The sequence below is a fragment of the Natrix helvetica genome (assembly GCF_964273705.1).
Source record: "Natrix helvetica genome assembly, chromosome: 6".
NCBI classification, from domain to species: Eukaryota; Metazoa; Chordata; class Lepidosauria; order Squamata; family Natricidae; genus Natrix; species Natrix helvetica.
The window spans coordinates 36,176,371-36,188,681 of record NC_138553.1 but is presented as its reverse complement, the minus strand read 5'-3'; the positions used below and the strand labels follow the sequence as shown (position 1 = coordinate 36,188,681).

At 35.4% G+C, this 12,311-nt stretch overlaps 1 long non-coding RNA gene across 1 annotated transcript; it reads left to right on the top strand.

The window, feature by feature from the left end:
• Positions 1–2,528: 2,528 nt before the first annotated feature.
• LOC309394756 lies at positions 2,529–12,092 on the top strand. Its single transcript, XR_014175784.1, has 3 exons — positions 2,529–3,350; positions 3,461–3,653; positions 8,944–12,092. It is a non-coding gene; the product is annotated as an uncharacterized lncRNA (long non-coding RNA).
• Positions 12,093–12,311: the final 219 nt, after the last annotated feature.

Here is a 12,311-nt window from a genome sequence, read left to right as displayed (position 1 = left end):
ACAATACAGATATCTATAGATAAAATACATGGTGATACTTCTTTCTTTTTAGAATTGTCAAGTTTACACCTTCCCCCTTCTAGCAAGCCAATCTGTGACAATTTTCAAATGATAACAAATCAGTGTCATAAAAGTACTATGATTTGTGGCCTCCATGGCAATTGTGGGCCTGCCCCAAGTCATTGTTGGCCCAATGCATATTGGGAAGTTCAAAATTAGACCTGTTTTATTTCTAAGACAATTGAGAAATGATCTGGTTTTGGAGAGCATTTGTATCAATCCTTTGCTATGGACAGATCACTTTCCAATTGTTGGCCCAGGAGCCTATTAGATCAGCCTTGTCCTGGATGATGAAAGACACCTGGGGGATGACCTATGATTGGGTCTGTGTGGTGGGGTTGGTTTCCTTAAGTGAGAAAGTGATCCCTTTGGTTTTCAAAGAGGCTATGATACTTATTTTCCTCAAGAAACCATTCATGGACCCAATGGCCCTGAACAATTATTGTCCAAACTCCAGATTTCTCTTATTAGAGAATTATAAAGAAGCTAGTCAGGCTTTAGTTCCAAAAATCCCTTTATGAAGCAGATTATCTTAGTTAAAAGATTTATCTGGCTTTCAGGCCAGGATTTAGAATGGAGACAGCATTGACCATGCTTGTTCATGATCTGTAATAAAGCTGGAATTAGATGGTACTGTAATGATACATTCATCCTGGCGCTCATTTTTTCAGTTGATTTCAATACTAACAGCCACAGTCACTTTAGACCAGTTTCAGAGGTTGGAAGTAGGAGGTCACACTTTGTGGTGGTGGTCTTAATCTGTGGCCAGTTTCAATAGTGTTGACAGTGGGGAGAAATTGCAGCTGTGGCTCCTTGCAAGATTCCATACTCTTTCTCCTTCTTAACGTCTACATGAAAATGCTGGAGTCAGGCATCATCAGTAAACATCTTGAGCTTGGGCTGCCAAGTGACAGACACTGTTGAAGTTGTAGCCCAGTGCCTGGAGTCTGCACAGATCTTGGAACTTAGACTTAAAGTAGACTCATTTAGACTAAAATGGACTTAATGCTGCAACATTCACAATTTTTGGCCCAAGGGCATACTTGGAAATAAATATTATACTTGAGATATGACTTTTCTTTACATTATTCTAGCTTCCTATTTATTTTCATTAAAAGTATTTTTGAAAAACAAAAGCAAGACAGTGTTGAGGTTCCACAGAGAACCAAGATGGGGCTGCTGGGTTCATTGAAACTCATGGGCTCTTTTTGAGGACTTCAAACCCAGATTTTGCATTCAGAAGTAACCAGGCATCTACCGGTATGTGGAATAATATCTTAAGAGATAGCATGAGAAAAACCTCTTCCTTAAACCTAGTGATTTCTGTGTATCATGAGTTAGAATGATAATCATAGATTTGTACCATCATATTTAGAGAACATCTATTGTTCAATTGTAGAAAACATAGGTCATACAGATTCCAGGGTTCAGTCCTTTGCAATTCCATTTAAAAGATTTCAGGACTACAGAGACATCTGTACATGTTATCAGAGTTTATTTATAACAATGGTGTCATTTTGAGTGTTACACTAAATTTTTAAAAAGTGCTATACAGTCCACAGCAACCCTAACGAAAAAAGAAGAAAGATTTTAGAGATAAAAAGTGCAATGCATCTTAGGTAAAGGTTTCCCTTGTCTGACTCTAAGGGGCAGTGCTTATCTCCATTTCTTAGCCAAGGGAGCCAGCATTGTCTGAAAACACTTCTGTGGTCATGTGGCCAGCATGACTATATGCCGATGCGCATGGAATCCTGTTTCCTTCCCACCAAAATGGTACCTATTTTCTACTCGCATTTGCATGCTTTCAAGCTGCTAGGTGAGCAGGAGCTGGGGCTCAAGTCTTGAATCCTGAGCTGTCAGCTTTCCAGATGATAAGCTTAATGTTTTAAACTTCTGAGCCATTGTTCTACAGTACAAAATAACTTAAATCATGTTTTATTAACTAAGCTACATTTAACTAGATTCACATTATAATCTTATAAACCAGGATTGTAAAAAATGAATTCTATTTTTTTTGCCACTTCAGTAGAAAACAATGTCATTCGTTCAGACAGTGGCGTAAGGTTTTGTTTATGTACAATTTGCAAATACGTAAAGTCAAAACATTTTGCCATCCCTCCAAGTATGGTGTGATGAAGAAGCTCCATATGGAATTAGTATTTATGATACACTCCGCTACAACATCTTGCAGTCAGAAAAATAAACCAGCATCCTTCTGCAGCATCCTATTAGCACTGTTATTATAGTGAATACATACCTTCAGCTAGAAAGCTAGGGATACCACCTAATATTAGCACATAGAACCTAAAGAGGCATACTGTTTACAAATAATATCCTGAGAATTTTCTTTTAAAAAATCAAGCTTTTTCTAAGTAATACCTATAGTTACATCAGTATTACATCTTATTGTCTTTTACTATGTATTTCTTTACAATGATGCATTGAGAACCATGCAGGCAAGAAACCCATTGTAACATACAGCTTGCTCTCATTAGAACAAGCATAAAGACAAACAATAGTCTGAATTTCAGTTAATAAAATATTTTAGGATACTGCTGTAGTAAGGAGACTAGTTTTGCTCCAGTTCTTGTATTCATTATGATAATTAAATAATACATGTTCCAGGTAAGAAATGCATTCATCATTTGAAGTGTCCTTGTAGTGTTTATAATCTGCATATACGGAAAGAGAGAGAGAGAGAGATTTTAAAAACCCTCAAAAATTTTGAAGGATTATTCATTACTTGCAGTTTCTGATATCTTCCCAATTTCCAGCCATTTACTATGTAAAGCACAAGGATAGCCAAATCCATTGATATGCTGCGTATGTGTATATTTGTTTTTTTCCACACACCAATATACATACATTAGCAGAGAGGCAATCCCTGACCAATTACTTAGAAAACAATACAATTCAGACTAAGAAGAATTACTGTCTAGCAGATGCAATTTCTCTCTAGTTTAAAAAGCAGCTGCGTTTTTGTAAAATCCTATGCATGTGGCAGACCTTTCTAAAGGTAGAAGAGAAAGAACACCCCTTGTTTTGTAATAAGGGGATTTTCAATTTAAAAGCGAGAGAGGGCCTGTTGTGTGAAGTATGGTTATTACATTCATTGTATTCTGTCTTGCTCACTAGGAGGCTAATAATGAAGGAGTCAGTAAAAGAGCCAGTGCCACGAGAGTTATCGCATGGCCCCAGATGCTGGATAAGTTGAAGAAGGCAGAAATCACTTCTGGATGACATTCAGGTCTGAATGATGATTTGAAGAAGAAAAGACTATTATTTCCAAGGTAAACAGGCTGTTTCCACCCATCAGCAGTATATAACGGTCTAAAATATGTTTACATACAGATTTAGAAAGTTCACTTTATCACAGATTTTTTCTCTCTCTCTCTGACAGCATCAGCGATAGATTCCTGAAACAAAAGATCCACTCCAGACTCTGCCACACCTAAAAAGAAGCTTTAAGGAAATTGCCAGGCTCAAGTACGATGAGAGAATTACTCACAAAGGAGAAAATGAGAAAGGGCGCATAGATACTGTGGATACTTCTGTAAAGTACCAAAGATCTGTTTCAGAAACGGCCTCACAAGGTGAATATTCTTAGAGGTTACTTGTGGCATTGAAATCTGACAATAGCTTTCTCTTTTAGGAGTTAAGAATTTAAACATATTTACACCAGCATATTTCTAGACTAAAAAGGCTGTCAGAACATTTGTCACTGTGTTGACAGGGAGATATCATCCTTATGCTATTTTGTGGCAACTAATTTAATATATGCAAATGTGCACAAGTAGCCCTCAGAAGGCTCTCAGAGTGGGAGACTTAATAAATGTGTTTGCCTAGGTGAATGTGTGTATGTGTCTTTGTACATGTCTTTGCTTCTTTGTGGTAATGTTTGTGTCATTTACGGACTACATTTTTCAAAAGGAGGCTTAGAGATATATTCTAGTTTCAAGTTTCCCCAAAACAAGTGAAATACACAAGTGCATAAAAGTTGAGCTTTGAGACTGAATTTTAATCTTAAATACATATGTAGTAAGGACATGTAAATGACATACCTGGCAATATATTAAATCAGTTTTCAGTGAAGCCAGAAAATTTCACTGATTTTCTCCCCCCCCCAAAAAAAAACCCCACACACAAACAAATGATTTATTTTTGTCCAGATAACCAGAGCAAGCTTTTTGACATCCTATTAGGAAGATTTTATTTTATTTTATTTTTTGTGTGAAATATGCAGCCTATTCCTTCTTAATAAATAAATAAAGCTACTTTTTATGTTTAGTTGTCCTATAAGTCTTTGTGTCCTTTTCATTTCAGGCTGCAGTTGAGATAAATAATTTCCTTCCTACCCTTATATAAGGCTGATACTGCAACGTAAAAGTATTGAAATAAAACTTTAACCCAGGGGCTATATTTCTCAAATCGACCCCAAGAATAAAACAATTGAATTGGCTAAAATCCAATTTTTGAATCGGAATTTTGTTTGGCTGAACCGAAGTACAAAACCCACAAAAGTTATCTCTTTTCCTTCTCTTGCTTGAAGTTAAAAAAAAAAAGTTTTTTGAATCTATCTAAGCCATGTAATATCACCATGCCAACCTAGGATTAATCTTTAAAAGAAGGAAGCCCAAGCTGGAATGAGAACAGTGAGTTCTTTTCCTGCTGATTTCCATGAAAATGTTTAAAATGAGCTTAAGTCTGTCTATTGAAGTTCATGAATTTAGAAATACTTGAATTAGATTTGCTTCTTGAGATTTTTTATGACTTTTACGACATTGTATTGTAAAATATGATTGATATTTTTTTAAAAATAGTACCACTAACATAGATCTAACAGTGGGTTAACTTTCATAAACTACATAAGGTGCTAAAATGAAATAAAAACAATATTTTAGAACATTGCAAGAACAACCATAATATAATCCAATATTATAAATAATAGGCTTATCAGGAATAAATTTTCCTCATCCAGCTTCTGCCCATCTAGAAGTTTGGAAAGCATGCAAATGCAACTAGATGAATAAGTACCATTTTGGTGGGAAGGTAACAGCATTCCATGTGCCTTAGGATATAGTCATGTTGGCCATATGACCACAGAAGCATCTTCAGACAACAATGGCTCCCTAAGCTAAGAAATTGAGATGAACACTGTCCCCTAGAGTAAGACATAACTAGACAGGTGAAACCTTTATCTTTTTTAACCTTTATCCTATAAAACAAGGATGAACAAATTATGGACCTTCCCTTGTTTAACTATATAGTAGTTCCTTGTATCTAATGCCATTGCTCTTCTGAATTAGTAATTCAGCAGTTGCTAAACATCATAGAATTGTAAAACAGTAGGATTTTGGAGAGCAAAATGGCAGGAACCTTGGAGAACATCTAGCAGTTTGTGCAGTAAGTTTGTAGTTTGTTAGCATCCCAAACAAAATAAAAACATATACAGAAAGATGAAGTCTTTGTCCATCTTTAAAACATATTGAACATTTTTGGGAGTGCATTAATCTGGACCTAATCAGTGACTATTTGTCCTGCCAAAATGCAGTTGAATGAAAATGAAATAAGGTTTCATATGCAGTCTTTAAATCATTTGCATGTTTTATGCATGATAATTTAATTTATTTATGCACTACCTTTCATTTATAAATTTCCTGTTCTCACTTGTATTGACCATATTGGGCTAGACAAGAAATAGATTTGATAGGCAGCCAGAGAAGAGTAAGAAAACAATAAATGGAGTAGATTTTCCATTGTGATTATTAACAACAATTAACAAGATAATTTCTTTGCTAAGGTTAGTATCAGTTATTTTACTTAAAGTATTACAGACTCTTTGAAGCATTTTTGATATTCTTTAGCATATGCTGTATAGAAAGGTAGAAAGAAAATTATTTCCAAAGATATTGCACGTAAGACATTTTCTTTTCAATGAACATACAGACTTATGTCATTGGACAATTATCAGGAAAAACACATAGTAATTGATTCTTTGAAGTACTTTATTTCAGAATTTATGAAGTTATAGCTTGATTGTGAAAACAATGCTTTATTTCTTTATTGTCCAGTAGGATAGGTAGGTAGAATTGGTAGAATTTTCATGGATTTGGATATAGATGGTGCCATGTGGTATGTTTGAAAGTAATATATTTTCATCTCAGCAGTATCACCTCTGTGTAAATCAGAAGTGCTTTAATTTAGCTTTTTTGATTCCAAGTGTGTGAAATTTGAGCCAGCAAGACCATTGGTTATACTTACTGGCAATTTGGAAATCATAGACAAAAGACATTTGTAGAGCTCCACATTGAGTAAAGAGTTTCTATAGTGTATCTATAGGTCTGTTGTCTGAGTAGCACCCTCTGACTCAAATGTTTGAGTTGTTTGCAGTGTCCATTTAAGGAAACTAAATAGGAAAGAGTTGAGGATGCTTACAAGTTTCCAAGAATATGTTTGTAGTTGTTTTGTCTTTTGTATGTCTGTTCTAGTGCTATTTTTTGTGGTGTCCTGTCTATTCAGTGAATTCAGTGGTTGTGTGTGGTGACTGTCCCCTATCTGTTCAGTTAGCAATCTCTCTGAAGCCTAAATTGCTGTTAATTTGTGACAGAGCGCTTTTTAAACAACTGCAATATAGTTTTGAAATGTTGAATAATGTAGCATGAAATTCTCAGTTAGTTTGGAAATGATTGTGAAATCATGTGAAGAAAATCAGTATGGCATCTGATCAAGATAAATTCACTCTAGTGTTTTATGGCTTTTTATTCCTATGTGATAGTAATAAAGTCTCATGTAGGGATGGAAGCCATGAAATACATTGTGAAAAATCATCAACTAAGATGAGCCATCAGAATAGAATGATTATAGGACTAGAACTGCTAATGATTATTGGAAAATTGAGTATTTGTTTTGTTGCCTTTTATGTTTGCACTATTTCTTCATTGCTTCATTCCTAGAGTTGGAAAGATAGGGAAATAGTTTGTAATAAAATAATTCATTTTTAAGTCAGCATCAACGTTTCATATTTTAATACATATTTAATTTTGGTTATTAAAATGAACACTGTGCATGAAACACTGAATTATGTATTCTGTTGATCAAATAAGCCATTAATGGTATTTATCAGGTCCAGGTTTCTTTACTCCCATACTCCGGAAATGATCCTGAAGTGAAGCAACAATTCCAGCGTGGTGTATTGACATGATTTTTCCCCAAATTCATATTCTACTCTTTCTGACATTATATTTATTCTGGGAGGTAGTGGTTTGGGAACAGTAGAACAATTGCATAGGAAGTCAAGTGCAGCCACTTCATTATGCTTGCACTTCTTTGAACACATGATTTGAATGACATTTGAAATAACCATTCCACAATTTCTCCAACGTTGCTGAAATCATGCTTGGACACACTGTTAAAAGAGGATATCTTACATGTTCTTTATCATATGCTCAGTGCAAACAATATCTTCATATGTGCGATATATGTGATTCTGTTTCTATGTACTGACTAGGATACATTTATATACAGTAATCTGTCTTTTTACAAGTATAGAATCCATCTCTCCACCTTTTTTACATCTACTTTTTGTCATACTTACCGAAGCTGTAGGACTGAATTTGAAAAGCATCTCTGTCTCCTATTGCTCCCCACAATTAAAAAACTCACCAATTTTATTTCCACATGTCTTTCCACAGTCGATTATTTTGATGAATTGAATATCCTGAATTGAAATATATATTTGTATTGCATAACATAAAACAATTTGGAATCAAATTTTGTAATTATTAACATAATATTTTCTGAGAGATACATATCAGCTCGATTTCAATGAGACCTACTCCTTAGTTAGGACATTCAAAATGGGAGTCTGAATATATGTATATATTTACATTTGCATTCTTTATATATAACAGCATAGAGTTGACCCAATGTGCCACTGTATTGCAGGATCTTGGTACGTGTGTGTGTGTGCGTGTGTGTGTGTGTGTGTGTTGATAGTAATCAGGGTTATATACTGATTATATTGATAATAGTAATGAGATTAATAATAACATATATGCTGATGAGGTTACTTTGTTTGGGTGAAAATATCTGCAAGAAAGGAACCAAACTCAGAAAGCTTCAAGGACCCCCTCATTTTAACTCTCAGCTACAAATATTTTTCTTTATTGGATGATAGCAATCTTTTCCTAATGCAAATCCAACTCCTAGATGCTAGTTCTCATAGAAAAGAAAGTATCCTGAGTATTCCTTAACATTTCTCTTCTGAATAAATGTTCTGTAGCTTAAGGACCATATTTTTCACTGGGAAAATGGCTTATTTTATTATGAAGAAAGAATACTAGAGGCCAGTTAAGTGCATCTCCCAATAATTTCCTATTTAGTTTCAAATAGCTTTTACTAAGGTGAATATACATTTAATGAAGCAAATTAAATGCATTATATTTTAAATGCAGTAATATGCACAGTTTAACTTGAATTAAACTAGAACAATTCCTTGAAGTGGAACATATGAACAATATACTGCTATTTTCATGTGTGCATATGAGAAAGGAAAAGGAACATAATTCACAATAATTGTAAAATTGTTTAGAAGTGTGGCTGTAAGTCTTTTAGGATTAAAGTGCACTAATGCTGTCACTTGTGGTAAAGCAAAAGTGACTTTGTAACCAGTTGTCTCTATTCCAGTTACACAGTAGTAGAAATTAAGTAGCCATTATCCTTTCTGTTTCGACAGCCAAAATATGATTCAGAGGAATAGGAAGATTTTAGCGTAGAGGAATGCAAGTTTTTGCATGAAGAAATAATAGAAGCTTCTCCCTCTCAGTTTTCTTGTGGATATTCTCAAGCTCTTTTTTCTTTTTCTCTTTTCTCTCTTTAATTTAGATCCACTGACTCTCAACAAAACCTGAGATGGAATTGCTCCAGTTAAGTGAACTAGGTATCAAATTACAGATGAACTGTCTACTTTTGTCAGTATTAAGAGTTATGCTGCACAAAATTCAAGGACACGTCTTTACTTCACAATGTTGCCTTTAATCTTTGAAGCTATTCATTCACCTGAATATAAAGATACCATGCAACTTATATGCCATGAAAGTTATTTCTGGAATGTGTAACAGAAAATCACCACCACAGACGTTTTGTGGCCATCCGCTAATTTATTACTTTTTATAGTTGCATAGAATGATGGGAAGGGCCAGGATGAGCCTTGCCATTAGACTGGTTGATCTGATCATTTCAGGTGATGGTGAGGAAGGATAGGCCATGGCTCCAAACCCAAGCTCATTTGTTTACCTGTTTATCTACCAGCCAGCAGCAGTCTGCCACTCTTCGCTTACAGGTTCCTCCCACACACTCTGCTAAGGTCAGTGTCTTGTCCTAGAATGATAAACTAGGCAGTGATATTCCTTTTATCCTTTTCCAAGCTGAAATTCCTTGTTCTGAATACTTCTTCTCAATGAGGCATTGAGAGCCAGGTATAAAGCAGCACAGATGACTAGTTTCCACTGTCCCTTGTTCTGAACACTTGGCAAATGTCTGTTTGACCTTACCCTGCCACAGCTAAGAACTATATATTATTGTACATTAATATTAATAACAGTATATTAACATTATATTTTAATGCAGACTCTTCTGAAATAAGAGTCATTTTGCATTTTTTGATTTTCTTCTCTTCCCCTTATAACATCTGTGCATATAGTTAAAATTCCTTCTGTGTGCTTTAGAACAGAATTTTCAGCTATGATGTTTTATCAGGAGATACTCTCTGAAAGTGCTCTAATTACAGGTGAAACTCAAAAAATTAGAATATCGTGGAAAAGTTCATTTGTTTCAGTCATGCAACTTAAAAGGTGAAGCTAGTATATGAGATAGACTCATTACATGCAAAGCAAGATAGTTCAAGCCGTGATTTGTCATAATTGTGATGATTATGGCTTAGAGCTCATGAAAACCCCAAATCCACAATCTCAGAAAATTAGAATATTGTGAAAAGGTGCAATATTCTAGGCTCAAGGTGTACCACTCTTATCAGCTAATTAAGCCATAACATCTGCAAAGAGTTCCTGAGCCTTTAAATGGTATCTCAGTCTGGTTCAGTAGGAATCACAATCATGGGAAAGACTGCTGACCTGACAGTTGTGCAGAAAACCATCATTGACACCCTCCATAAGGAGGGAAAGCCTCAAAAGGTCATTGCAAAAGAAGTTGGATGTTCCCAAAGTTCTGTATCAAAGCACATTAATAGAAAGTTATGTGGAAGGGAAAAGTGTGAAAGAAAAAGGTGCACAAGTAGCAGGGATGATCGCAGCCTGGAGAGGATTGTCAGGAAAAGGCCACCACACACAGACGGATCCTGGACATGGGCTTCAAATGTCGTATTCCTCTTGTCAAGCTGCTCCTGAACAACAAACAATATCAGAAGCGTCTTACCTGGGCTAAAGAAAAACAGACCTGGTCTGTTACTCAGTGGTCCAAAGTCCTCTTTTCTGATGAGAGCAACTTTTGCATCTCATTTGGAAATCAAGGACCCAGAGTATGGAGGAAGAATGGAGAGGCACACACTGCAAGATGCTTGAAGTCCCGCGTGAAGTTTCCATAGTCTGTGTTGATTTGGGGAGTCATGTCATCTGCTGGTGTTGGCCCACTGTGCTTCATTAAGTCCAGGGTCAACACAGCCATCTACCAGGAGATATTGGAGCACTTCATGCTTCCTTCTGCAGACGAGCTTTATGGGGATGCTGACTTCATTTTCCAGCAGGACTTGGCACCTGCCCACACTGCCAAAAGCACCAAAACCTGGTTCAATGACCGTGGGATTACTGTGCTTGATTGGCCAGCAAACTCTCCTGACCTGAATCCCATAGAGAATTTATGGGGCATTGCCAAGAGAAAGATGAGAGACATGAGACCGAACAATGCAGAAGAGCTGAAGACTGCTATTGAAGCATCCTGGTCTTCCATAACACCTCAGCAGTGCCACAGGCTGATAGCTTCCATGCCACGTCGCATTGAAGCAGTAATTGCTGCAAAAGGAGCCCAAACCGAGTACTGACTACATATGCATGCTTATACTTTTCAGAGTTCCGATATTATTCTATGTACAATCCTTGTTTTATTGATTGCATGTAATATTCTAATTTTCTGAGATTGTGGATTTGGGGTTTTCATGAGCTGTAAGCCATAATCATCACAATTATGACAAATCACGGCTTGAACTATCTTGCTTTGCGTGTAATGAGTCTATCTCATATATTAGTTTCACCTTTTAAGTTGCATGACTGAAATAAATGAATTTTTGCATGATATTCTAATTTTTTGAGTTTCACCTGTATACCTTTGAAAGGAAATTAGTTGAAAAGACTTAAATTTCAACAATGCATCATGAGTATAACTTATCCCGCAGATTGTTTGTTTAAACTGCATAAGTTTAAGCCAGGATCACCGGTAAGTGAAATACAGCAGTACACTCTTTTTTTGAGAATAGCAGGTGTAACAAGGTACCATGTTTTATAGCGCTATTCACGTGTTATTTAATATCATAGTGAATTTCAAGAATTTATGACCATGGAACTTAGCTGTGCAATGACCTTGAAGGACTGAATGAGTGTGAGGAATGTTCTTTTTGAAGAAATAAATACAAATGCAAGGCCATCAGCCCTACCTATATTCAAGAAATGCAAGGATTTTTAATTCAGCCAAGCTATATGAGATAATATATTTTGAAAGAAAATGTGTTAAAATTATGAAGAATGCCCAAATTACCACAATTACTATAAGATGTTGTAAATGGATATTATAGGTATTATTATGAGAAAAATGCATAATATTCAATGCCTAGATCCCTCTCTCATGAGCCACATTTTAAAACTCAGGTTGTTTTTCAGTTTTCTAAATTCTCTTCTCTACAATACTGTCTGCTCACTTATTTATTTAATAAATACAGCTATTGTTGACTTTTGACTTGTAAACTATTTTCTCCCATTATCTTTAATTCTGTAATAATTTATGACTTTGAAATAAATATATTTTTATGAAATCCCGCCAGTGTATTATTACAATAAATAATGTTTCTATTAAATACAGACAATGTATTATGGTTAAGCTTAATTATATAAGCAGAACTTTGTGAGGTAGTCAATACCAAAGATATCTGTAGGAAACCATTCCTATAACTTTCTCCAGACGTCTCTCAGCCATAAGATGAGCCCAAGTGTAAAGTGATTTACCTAGTCATTAATATGAATATGACA